Source organism: Balaenoptera musculus, chromosome 17, assembly GCF_009873245.2.
Source record: "Balaenoptera musculus isolate JJ_BM4_2016_0621 chromosome 17, mBalMus1.pri.v3, whole genome shotgun sequence".
Taxonomy (NCBI): domain Eukaryota; kingdom Metazoa; phylum Chordata; class Mammalia; order Artiodactyla; family Balaenopteridae; genus Balaenoptera; species Balaenoptera musculus.
In genome coordinates this window covers 15477820-15490577 of record NC_045801.1, presented here as the reverse complement: position 1 = coordinate 15490577, position 12758 = coordinate 15477820, and positions in this window count along the sequence as shown.

Genomic DNA, 12758 nt, shown 5'->3' with positions numbered 1-12758 from the left:
GACTGCTTTCCTTTGTTTGTGTATTTTCTCATTTTTCTGATTAAATTTATTCGTTGGCTAAAGTTTTTTGTACAGACAAGAGGCAGGCAGAGGACATGGAGGGGGGCAGTCTGTTCCAGGAAGGCCCCATAGGGTCCTGCTCAGTTACAGTTTGATGTAATCTCACTGGTTTAATTTTGCTTTTGTTACCTATGCTTTTAATGTCATATCCAAAGAAATCATTACCAAGAACCAATGTCAAGGAGTTTTCTCCTAGGAATTTTATGGTTTCAGGTCTTACATTTAAGTCTTAATCCATTTTGAGTTTATTTTTGTATATGGTGTAAGGTAAGGGTCCAGTTTTATTCGTTTGCATGTGGATATTCAGTTTTCCCAACACCATTTATTGAAGAGAGTATCTTTTTCCCATTGTGTATTCTTGACATCTTTGTTGAAAATTAGTTGACCATATATGTGTGGATGTAAGGTTTTCTTAATGCATTCCATGTAAAAGAAGGAGAGTGTTGCTTAAATAATAAGAGGAATCATGTTTAACGCTCATTTGATAGTAAACCAGGGGACCTGTAGACCTTTCCCTGCACTGCAGGTGCTGGGCTAGGTTCCTTAGTCGCTCCTTGGCTCTGGCTGCCTTTATGTAAGAAGCAGAGATGGAAAGACTTTCCATTAGAAGTTCTGAGCTACCAAGTAGAGTGCTTCTGTGGGCAACCACACTGAACTGGGCTGCCCCTTGCCACCTCTTCCACTGATTTCCTCAGGCTGGCCCAGGAAACCAGCACCATCAAAACACCTGAATGTTCTCCTCCAGGTGCACGTACCAGACACTGTAGCCCCTCAATCACCCAACCCTGCAACTTGTGGATTTATTTTTATGGAGCTTTGATGCTCCAGCATTGCCAGTGCCCCTTATTGTCTGGAGTGCACTCTTCCAGTCAAGAGACCCTTTAGGAAGTATTCTAAGATAAATCTCTGGTGTTTGCAGGTTGTGTCCTTGGATTCCTTCTGAGTGCCCCCTTTCATGGGCTGAGTCTCTCAACAGGCCACCCTATCCCAATATACATCAGTTAGCAGAACAGAGCAAGAAATTCCTGTCCAGGGCTGGATTTAGGACAATGGGAGGTTAGCAGGAGTAAACATCATTTATATTTATTTAATCATTCATTTGTTTATGGGTTCCTTTATTTAGGTATTCATTCATTCAAGAAGCATTTATTAAATATTTACTATGTATTGATCACTGTGTTAAGCACTGGGAGATACAGTGATGAATAGGACAGGCAAACTCTCTGACTTGGTGGAAAGAAATGAAAATACACAATATAAAAGTAATGAACAAATGAAGAAGATAACAGGTTATGAGAATGCACTCAGGAAATTAGCATGATGTTGAGGAAATGCAACTTGGAAAAGACACTTTAATCAAGATGGGCAAGTAAGGCTGCTCTGAATGAGGAAGTAATGTTTGAGCTGAGACTCAAGGATGAGAAGGAGGGAACCATGTGCAGATCTGAGGAAGAGCATCCCCAAGAGAAAAAGCTGATATAAGTGCTGACAGACAGCAGCGGCTGGGACCATTTTGTGCAGCTGGGCAGCAGTCAGATCATGCTGGGCTTTGTGCAGCATGTAAGTTAGATTTTGTCCTAAAAGCAATGAGAAGACATTGGAGGGTTTTAAGTTGGGGGAGAGACATGATTAGACTTATGTTTTGAAATAAGAGCCGTGGTTGCTGCATAGAGAATGAATTCTAGGTACAAATGGGGACTCCAGTTTAAGGCCAGAGGAGTCTGGGCAAGAGGTGCTGGTGACTTTAACTAGGCTGAAGACAATGGGGATGGAGAGTTGAGGACACAAGATATGTATGTTTTGGACCTAGAACAAATAGAACCTGCTGAAGGACCGTTGTAAGGATTGGGAAAGGGAGGATGCACGGACAACTCCTACAGCTTGTTCTTGAAAAGCTGGGCAGGTGGCAATGCCATTTCCTGGGATGGAGCTCCCTGGGGGCAGGGTGGGGGCTGCCCCAGGGATCTCCCCCTGGTGCCCTGTGAACTGATCAGGTGCAGACCGGGAGTGCCTCTCCGCAGATGCGCTCTCCTCCCCTCGTTGATATTAAACACCTGTGGCCATCTCAGCCACAGGTCCTCTCCTGTAAATCTCCTCCTGTAAATTGTCCTCTCCTGTAAATCTCCCAACAACTCTGTGAAGTGGGTTCTAGTATACCTAATTCCCGAGTCAAAAAACAGAATAAGAAAGTAAGCAACACCAACAAGGTACTAGCGTGGATATCATTCTTTTTCTGTCTTTTTTCTTTTTTTGCCATGCAGAATAATGTATGTATTTATGTGCTTATTGAAAACACATCTCTGAACATCTCCCATGACACAGTATTGTTCTGGGGCAATGATGATGAAGCAATTACAGCCAGAAATTTTAATTATTCACTGTATACCAGGCACTGTGTTGAGGGCTTCCTATCCATAATCTTCTTGAACTCTCCAACAACTCTGTAAGAAGTGCAATTATTGTCACACCTGTGAAGAAGAAACTGAAGCACAGAGAGCTTAAGTGACTTGCCTCAGGTAACAGAGTAGAAGGTGATGGAGCCAGGAATGGACCAATCCCCGCAAGAACCTCCTTAAAAACCTAAATCCATGTCTGTCTTGTTTACCTCTGTATTCCCATTGTTTCACACAGCATCTGGTGTCGTGTAGCTGCTCAGTGTTGATTGTATGAATTTGCTTTTTATACATGCTCCACCAGATAATTCTGATGGTGTGTGTGTGTGTGTGTGTGTCAGGGGACTGTGGGATCACTTTCAGAGAAATCACTGTGGTGACTGGAATTTAAAAGATGGTTTGGAGCCAGAGAATGCCTGGACTAGAAAAAGCATTTGAAGCCATCCAGCTCTGCATTATTAATTTTCTTGTGAGGAAACTGGGGTCCAGAGAATCTAGCTATACATTATTAATTTGCTGATGCAGACACTGAGGCCCAGATCACTTAAATGACGTGTCCAGAATAACACAGTTATTAACTGGCAGAGCTGGTACATCCACAGGCGCAGCTCTGTCTTTCCTGACACCAGACTTGTCCTAGAGTCCACAGCGAGAGCCCACAGCCCTGCCCTGACAGCACCATCCATGGCCGCAGCCCCTCGAGGGTTGCTTAGGCTGAGTTCAAACCCACACATGAGTCGTGCCATCTTGCACAAGTTACCAAGTCTCTCCGGGCCTCAGTTTCCTCAATAGAGAAGGTATAAAGCTCAACTTACAGAGCTGTCATACAGACTATATGAAATAATATGTAAGGTTTTCATAGGACAAGTCCTAACAAGAACACTCAGAATAAATTTATGCATTCGGCTATATTTTGAAGTATTCATTTACTTGGTTTTGCTTTTCCCCGTCCCTTTTTTCTTTGTCTCCACTTATGTTTATGAGGCTCACTGCTCGCCATCTCGGAAGGGATGTAACAGGAGAGAGGAGAAATAGCCTGTCCGTCTTCCTGACATTTTTCCCCAAAAGCCCAATTCCCCAGGATGAGGGAGGAACCCCAGATACAAACCAAAAATCTTGGCAGTGTCGATGGAAATAACCAATATACAGTCTATAATAGGAATAGAAAAGAGTTTTATTTGCGCTAAATTGAATAGCCCAGGAGCCAGCCTCTCAAATAGCCCTGAGGAACTGTTCCAACGAAGCATGATTTTCAGCACTGTTTTATGTCTTGTCAGAACAAAGAACATCAAACATGATAGGGGTACATTCCTTCAAGGTTTCAAAAAGGTCAGATCAGCATGTACACCGCGAGTCCCTATGGCGTTGGCACCTGGGAAGGGAGGCTTATTATTGAAGGAGGACCAGCACTGACATCCCAGGAAGGGAGGCATTTAATCTTTATCTTTAAAATCAACATTCTGTACTTCTGGCCAATGCACCCTTTTCTTTATTGGTCGAAGAAGGTGTATGATGTATGTTTGATAAGCCACAAAACAGGCTGTTCTAGTTAGCATGTTAAAGTTCAATTTAAATAATGTAGAAGCCAGAATGACTTCCTCTTACCTCAGTATGTGAACATTTCTTCCATCAGCAGGAAGCCTGGGGGCAACATTTAAAAAGGGAAATTCTGCAAAAATTTGGGATTGGGGAAATGAGAGAGGAGAAAGGTGCTATAGGTCCTGGGTGAAGAGGGAAACAGGCCCCACATTCCAGAATGGCCCCTGGGTTTGTCTGGGCAAATGACAAGATAGGGAGGCTCCCCCAAAGTCCCCCTGACCCACCCAAGTGCGGTGGGAGGCCCAGGAGGCCAGGCAGATGCAGACAATCGTAGTCGCAGCTGTAACCTCGTTACCCAATACTTTGGCATCATCATAATTTTGAAATCATGTCAAAGTTCCAGGTGTCAGGAGGGTCTCCAAAACTATGGCCTAATCCTCAGTGGGAAGATCACCGGGAATGAGTTTAATTTTCTGTCAGTTGGGAGGAAGGGAACCTTGAGGTTAGAAATTAAGTTGAATTACAGAAAATAAAGCAGCCCTTACTTGTTCTAAATGTAGTGGGTAAGTGTCCGGGGCCATTCATGGCCAAGAGAGGAGTTTTTATGGGAAAAGTGTGTTTTGGCCCTGTCCTATTTAATTTTCTGTCTTGAGCTGCACTGATGTAGTTGGCACAGGGAAGTGTAATGCTGGATTTTTCTTTTCTTATTTTGATTTACACAAGAAATGTTACATTTTGGAAAATACTCAGTCAGCAACCACTTGGTTTAAAAAAAGGATCCAATCACATTGTCAGAGAGATTACCTATTAGGCTTACTTAAGACAAATGGGTTGAGTGACAGGTGATTCTTTTGGAAACTCAAAGGAGGGCTAAGGTGAACCCTAACCTTCGGGTGTGTGTCTTTGCCTGCTGCCCGCAGCTACTGACCGTGCTGCCGCCATCTGATAGCCAGGCTGCCCTTTTATTCCTTCCCTTCTTATGACTAAGGGCAGTGTTCTTGTCCTAGAGCCAGTTTCTTCTTGTGGGATATTTCTTTATGCTTTTGCTCTATTCTACCAAAATGAGATCTAAACCAATAAAGTTGAATACTCCTGAGGTTGGAGGGTGAATGTAGAACGACTAAGACAGGGAGGCTGGAACATGAGCCTGCAGCTTTGTGCTTTTGTGCTTTGCTCTTCCATTCAGGCAGTTTTTGTTTGTTTGTTTCTTGGCTGCACTGTGCGGCTTGTGGGATCCTAGTTCCCCGACCAGGGACTGAACCTGGGCCACAGCAGTGAAAGCGCCGAGTCCTAACCACTGGACAGCCAGGAACTCCCCCATGCAGGCAGTTTAATGAGTACTGTGTGTTTTTAAATTGGAAGAGTGTGTCTTAGTGAGTTGACCTTGTGTTGAATGTGATTTTTCACTAGGTACCATAATTTTTTTAAATTTTATTGAAGTATAGTTGATTTACAATGTTGTGTTTAATTTCTGCTGTACAGCAAAGTGACTCAGTTAAACATATATATTCTTTTTCGTATTCTTTTCCATTATGGTTCATCATAGGATATTTAATATAGTTCCCTGTGCTATACGGTAGGACCTTGTTGTTTATCCGTCCTATATATATATATATATATATATATAGCAGTTTGCATCTGTTAATCCCAAACTCCCAGTCTGGCAACCACAAGTCTGTTCTTTATATCTGTAAGTCTGTTTTTGTTTCGTAGATATGTTCATTTGTGTTGTATTTTAGATTCCACATATAAGTGATATCATATGGTATTTGTCTTTCTCTTTCTGACTTACTTTGCTTCATATGATAATCTCTAGGTCCATCCATGTAGTTGAAAATGGCATTATTTCATTCTTTTTAATGGCTAAGTAGTATTCCACTGTGTGTATGTATGTGTGTGTGTGTGTATATATATATATATATATATATATATATATATATATATACCACATCTTCTTTATCCAGTCATCTGTTGATGGACATTTAGGTTGTTTCCATGTCTTGGCTATTGTAAATAGTGCTGCTATGAAATAGGGGTGCATGTATCTTTTCCAATTACAGTTTTGTCTGGGCTAGATACACTACTCTTAAAATTTTTTTAATGTATGGTGTATTTATGATTATATGTGCTGCATTATTGAGTATATTCCTAGCAGGATAGATATTCCATTTTAACCAGACATTCTCAAGAACCAAATCCTACATTTAAAATTGTACCTGTCTGAAGATGAAAAGAATTTTCTGCACTCTAGCTACTGATCTCTTACTTTTGAAACCTGGTTTCTCCTCCATGGCCCATATCCTTCCAGTGCCCAGCACCAGAGAACACATTCACGTCATCATGGGACAGCTGGCCTGCACTGTGTCAAGATGCCCGTGAGTCAGGAGCCAAACATAGGAATATTCCTGGAAACTACTCCCAAACTTGAATGGCTAGCTAGAACTTAACCACACACAGAAGTGACTGCAAGCGCGTAAATGTATCCCACTAACCCAAAACTACATGTATTCTCAGTTTAACCTACTTGGTTCCCAGAATGCCTGCAGCCACTCCAGGGTCACCCTACAAGAAGGGAAGTGGGCCAGAGGGGAAGGCAGCATGGAGTGACACAGCGATCTTAACCATTTGTGGTGAAGACGTCTTACTTTCGCAAATTTTACAAAAACACATGACCTTGTGAAACGATGGTGAAGGGCCCCATGCAGGGCCTTTGGAAGGGGCCTGTGCAAGTGAGGGGACCTGAAGCTTTAGCTTCATTACTGTCGCAGTAAATCTGCTTCTGAGGATGGGAAAGAAACTCACTAGCTGCTGCTATGCCGAGGGTGAGCCTTGTGTACACACGCCTTAACTCAGCTGGTGAGGTGGCTATACATCTAGTCACCTGAAAGCAGAACGACCTGACTCTGAAAAGTCATTTCTCAACGAATAGTTATCTACTGTGCACCTCCTCGCCAAGGCACTGTGCTGAGGGTCAGGACATAGAGAAAACATGGACCCCTGATCTTGAAGGGGTCACTGTCCAGCCAGGTAGATCTCTGTACTCAGTGGCATGTGCTACATGTGAGAAATGAACAGAGCTTTTAAGGGCACCCTAACAGAGGCATGAGTTCCTCCAGACGTGAGGGTGTGGTAGAGGGAGGGAGGGAGGGAACATGGTTGGGAAGGTAGGAGGGGTGATGCCTGAGCTAAGTTTCAAGGTGAGGAGGGTGTAGGTAGGTGAGGAGGGTGTAGGGAGAGATGAGGGATAGGAATGCCCTTCAGCATTCTCCCTGGGCTGTGATAGGTCATCTTCTTTAGAGATTTCCTAAAGCCTGCAGGTGAATGGACTGGCCAGGTGGGTAAGAAGCATCCTGTGGGCAGAAGGAAGGTGGGGAGTATGTTCAGAGCCCTCACTACAGCCACACAGAGTGATGCAATCTCTAAGCACGTCTATTTTCCCATGAATGCACCCCCTGGTGGAGACACCTGGTAATACATGTACATTCAGACTGCGCCACTCTATTCACAGGTCCCAGGCTTTTAAGCCAGCAACTCGAATCCAGAGAGCTCTAAACTATGTGTCTATATTTTTATTTATAAATTTTGGAAAAGAGTTATAGTACTAATGTATTATATACTTTACTAAATATATGCAGATATAGAAATTAAAGATATGAGATATAAAAAATAAATCAAAATAAGAAAAATTTAGTATTTCCCCTCCTCACCCACTAAGACCATCTTGTATACTCATGGGGTGCATTGAATCATTTTGGAGCCCTGTGAAAATCAGTGTTGTCAAATTGTTCTTGAAAGCAGCATAGGTGGTTAAAAATGTAGACTCAGGAGTCAGCTGGCCTTTATGCGAATCCTGGCTCCACCACTTCCTAGCTGTGTGACAACCTCAGTATTTCTTTCTTTAAAACACAAACAATAATAGTACACACCTCATAGAGTTCTTGGAAAGGCTAATTAATATAAAACATTGACATCAGTGCTTGGCACATGGTAAGCACTTGTTAAACATTATTATTTTCCTCAGTGCCACTATTAAAAACAACTTAAAATCTTTGGTTTTACATTGTCCTTAAAAAAACCCAGATGGGAGGAAAAGGAGAGAGAAGCCTGGAAGGACTTCCTGAAAAAGGTGACCCCCCAATCTGAATCGGAATTTTCAGAAACACATAGGAGTTTGCTGGGTGAAGGTGAAGGCAACAAGAGTCAGTTCAGCCTTTTCTTAGGTAAACTATACATTTTATTAACACTTTTTCCATAGATGCTGTTCTTGGCTCTTATGTCTCCTTCCTGTCATTCATTCTAAATCCTTCTCCAGAACTTCTTTGTTGTTTCCAGGGGCTTTTTCACTTACTGCCTACAGAAATGCCTGACTTTCGCTCACTCTCCCTCATGCATCTCAATTATTTCCATAATCAGAAAGTAAAACCAACCCACTTTCCAGCCTCCCCAGCAGTCGGTGGTGGGGGAGGGATGGCAATAAGACCCTTCTGTCCCAGAGGCGTAGGCGGAAGTCCACATGGTGGGCATTTCTTATTTCTTCTTGCTCTGCCCTATTCTTCCTGCCCCAGTGAGCTCACAGAGCCTAGAAGTGTAGTGCCTGTCTTGAAACCACAAGGATGAAAGGGTCACACTGAGGCTGAGAAGGAGCCTGGGTTACTGAGAATTTTCCTGAACAGCTACACCAGCCCTGGACTTTTATATTAAAATATATATGCCTCTCCACCCACTGCAGAGCCGCTGTTTTGGAGGTTTCCGTTACTTGTTGACAAATACACTCACACATCCGGATTAACCATGTCAATAAGGGATGTCTAATAGAGATTGATGAAAAAAGGCCCATGGGAAAGGGTACGACCCCTGAGAAGCCAGGAAAATCCAAACCCTCTGAAACCCAAGAATTCAGAGGCTTCGACTACTTTGCTGCTGGTTATTGCTGCCATCTAGTGGCAATATTTTGGAACTAAAATTCTTTCTGGCCATAAACTCTGCAGATCTTTCTTCTTTCCTTTCCTCATTCATTCATTCATTCACTCACTTATGTGTTCATTCTACAAATACTTTATGAGGATGTACTATGTGTGGTGGGCCCTCCTAAATGCAATAAGGAAATATAATAATCAAACATACATACTTGGGGGGAGATAGCCACTAAACAAACTTAAAAATGGAAAAGTATTATTAAAACAGAAAAAAAAAGAAGTTGGGAAGGATATAAGAGAAGAGCATGGTGCTATGAAAATCGTTGATAAGGATTTGACTTATAGGTGAGATGGGTAGGAGGTTAGAGAGGGTTTTCCTGAGGATGTGCCGATTGGCCTGAAATCTCAGGAAGAACCAGGTGAGACTGCAGTGAGAGCAGTCATGAAAGTGAGCTGCAACGAAGAGAGAGAGTATGTTGAATACAGGGGAATAAAAGGCCATGCATTTAGATATACTCTAAACAGTCTGGTTTCTGAACTGAGACTATGCTTGTGAATTGTGGTGACAATAGAATATTTTACCTGAGCATGAGCTGTAAAGGTATCAACTAACAGATCTATAGACCACTCCACCCAACAACAGCAGAATACATATTCTTCTTCTCAAGAGCACATGGAACATTCTCCAGGATAGACCATATGCTAAGCCATAAAACAAGCCTTGATAAATTTAAAAGGATTGAAATCATACCAAAGTATGTTCTCTGACCACAGTGGACTGAAATTAGACATCAGTGACAAGGGAGGGACTTCCCTGGTGGCAGAGTGGTTAAGAATCCGCCTGCCAATGCAGGTGACCTGGGTTTGAGCCCTGGTCCTGGAAGATCCCACATGTGGTGGAGCAACTAAGCCTGTGCACCACAACTACTGAACCTGTGCTCTAGAGCCCACGAGCCACAACTACTGAAGCCCACGTGCCTAGAGCCAGTGCTCTGCAACAAGAGAAGCCACCGCAATGAGAAGCCCACGCACCACAACGAAGAGTAGCCCCCACTCGCCGCAACTAGAGAAAGCCTGCATTCAGCAACAAAGACCCAATGCAGCCAAAAATTAATTAATTAATTAATTAATTGATTGATCAGAAAAAAAGAAATCAATGACAAGGAATTTTTGGGAATTCCAAGCATTATAAATTAAACAATGCACTCCTAAATAACCAATGGATCAAAGAAGGAAAGCTACAGGTGGTTTGTGTCTTCAGGCATGAACAGGGGAAGGACTGCCCCAGTGAGTAGTAAGGCAAAATAACGGTGCTTTCAGGTTATGACCCATGCGTTTTGAATATTCATTTTACCATTTACGTTTAAGCCACTACAAATCAATAAGTTAAAAGACAAACAAATAATTCATATTGAGATTTTATTATAGAACGTTAAAAATGCAGTAAACCTATCCACTAATGAATTAAAGTGAGAACTTTTCAGATAAGATATTTTATTAAAACTTGTTATTTTTATTTTAAGTTTTTATAAATTAAATATTACAAAGTCTCAAACTCCAGGTATCATAATATGAATTATTTAAAGCCAACATACAATAATGGAATACTCATTTATGGCATAATATGCTTTATAATGTGACAATGTAGCTCTTTTTATAATAAAACAAAGTTTATGAAAGACCCCAAACAGCCTAAGACATCTTGAGAAAAAGGAAGAAAACCTGAGATATCACATGCCCAGACTTGAAACTGTACTACAAAGCCATCGTAATCAAAATGGTATGGTACTGGCACAAAAACAGACATAAATAGATCAATGGCATAGAATAGAGAGTCCCAAAATATGAGCAATTAATCTACAACAAAGGAGGCAAGAAATATACTTAGGGAAAAGAGAGTCTCTTCAATATATGGTGTTGGGAAAACTGGACAGCTACCTGCAGAAGAATGAAACTGGACTGCTTTCTTACACCATGTACAAAAATAAACTCAAAATGGATTAAAGATTTAATGTAAGACCTGAAATCATAAAACTCCTAGAAGAAAACAAGCTATAACCTCCTTGACATCAGTCTTTAGCAATATTTTTTTTGGATATGTCTCCTCAGGCAGGGCAAAAAAAGGGCAACAAAATAAACAAATGGGACTACATTAAACTAAAAAGGCTTTTGCACAGTGAAGGAAACCATCAACAAAATGAAAATGCAACCTACTGAAAGGGGAAAGAGATTTGCAAATGATATATTCAACAAGGGGTTGATACCCAAAATATATAAAGAACTACAACTCAATATCAAAAAGACAAACAGGCCATTTAAAACATGGGCAGAGAGCCTTAATAGACATTTTCCCAAAGAATATATACATATGGTCCACAGCACATGAAAAGATGATCAACATCACTAATCATCAGGGAAATGCAAATCAAAACCACAGTGAGATATCACCTCACACCTGTCAGAATGTCTATCAACAAAAAGACAAGAAACAAGTATTGGCAAGGATGTGAAGAAAAGAGAACCCTTGTGCACTGTTGGTGGGAGTGTAAACTAGTGCAGCCACTATGGAAAACAGTATGGAGTTTCCTCAAAAAATTAAAAATAGAACCACCATACGATCCAATAATTACACTTCTGGATATTTATCTGAAGAAAACAAAAACACTAATTTGAAAAGATATATGTACCCATATGTTCATTGCAGCACTATTTACAATAGCTATGGAAGCAACCTAAGTGTCCATTCATAGATGAATGGATAAAGAAGATATGCTATACATATATACAATGGAATATTACTGAGCCATAAAAGAGAATGAAATCTTGCCATTTACAGCAAAATAGATGGACCTGGAGAGTATTATGCTAAGTGAAATAAGTCAGAGAGAAAAACAAATATCCTATGATATTACTTATAGTGGAATCTAAAAAACAAAACAAATGAAGAAACATAACAAAAGAGAACAGACTCATAGACACAGAGGACAAACTGGTGGTTGCCAGTGGGGAGAGGGGTAAGGAGGATGGATGAAATAGATGAAGGGGATTAAGAGGTACAAAATTCCATCTATAAGAAAAATAAGTCACAGGGATGTAATGTACACATAGAGAATATAGTCAATAATATTGTAACAACTTTGTATGGTGACAGATGGTCACTGGTCCTATTGCAGTAATCATTTCATAATGTATAAAAATATCAAATCACTATGCTGTACACCTGAAAATAATATAATATTTTATGTTAATTATAAGTCAATTAAAAATTTTTTAAGTCTATGAAAAAAATACATTGACATAACATAAATGGAGTCAAGTAATAGTGTGTTATCAGTGAAATAAACACAGGCAGATGTCCATTCAGGAAGCTGTGAGACAAGGTCTAGGGCAATGTCACTGTGGACAGAGAGATGGAGATTCCCTGTGGAACTATGTCAAGGCGGGTCAAGTCCATCAAAAATGGAGATGGCTTTGCTTTAAACACCGAGGGCAAGAACAAGGCATAAGTAAAAGTCCCAGGTTTCTGACGTGAGTGTCTAGGAGACTGGCAGGGGCATTTCACGAGCTAAAGAGAAGTGGGGAGAAGTGAGTGCATTTTGGAAGTGTTGAGTTTGAAGTGCCTGGGAGATACCACGTAGGGAGGAAATGGTAGACCATTATACCCATAAAAAGAAGCATTCAGTGAGGGAGGAGGAAAAGCAACAGGATGTGTTCTTCAAAAGGTAAGAGGAGGAGGGCTTGATCTCTTCTCCACATTCAGAAAGCATGAAGAAACTGAAACTCCAGTAGCATTTAAACTTATTTGTGAATGTACCAATAACACAAAACTGAGTTGTGTGAAGGCAAGAAC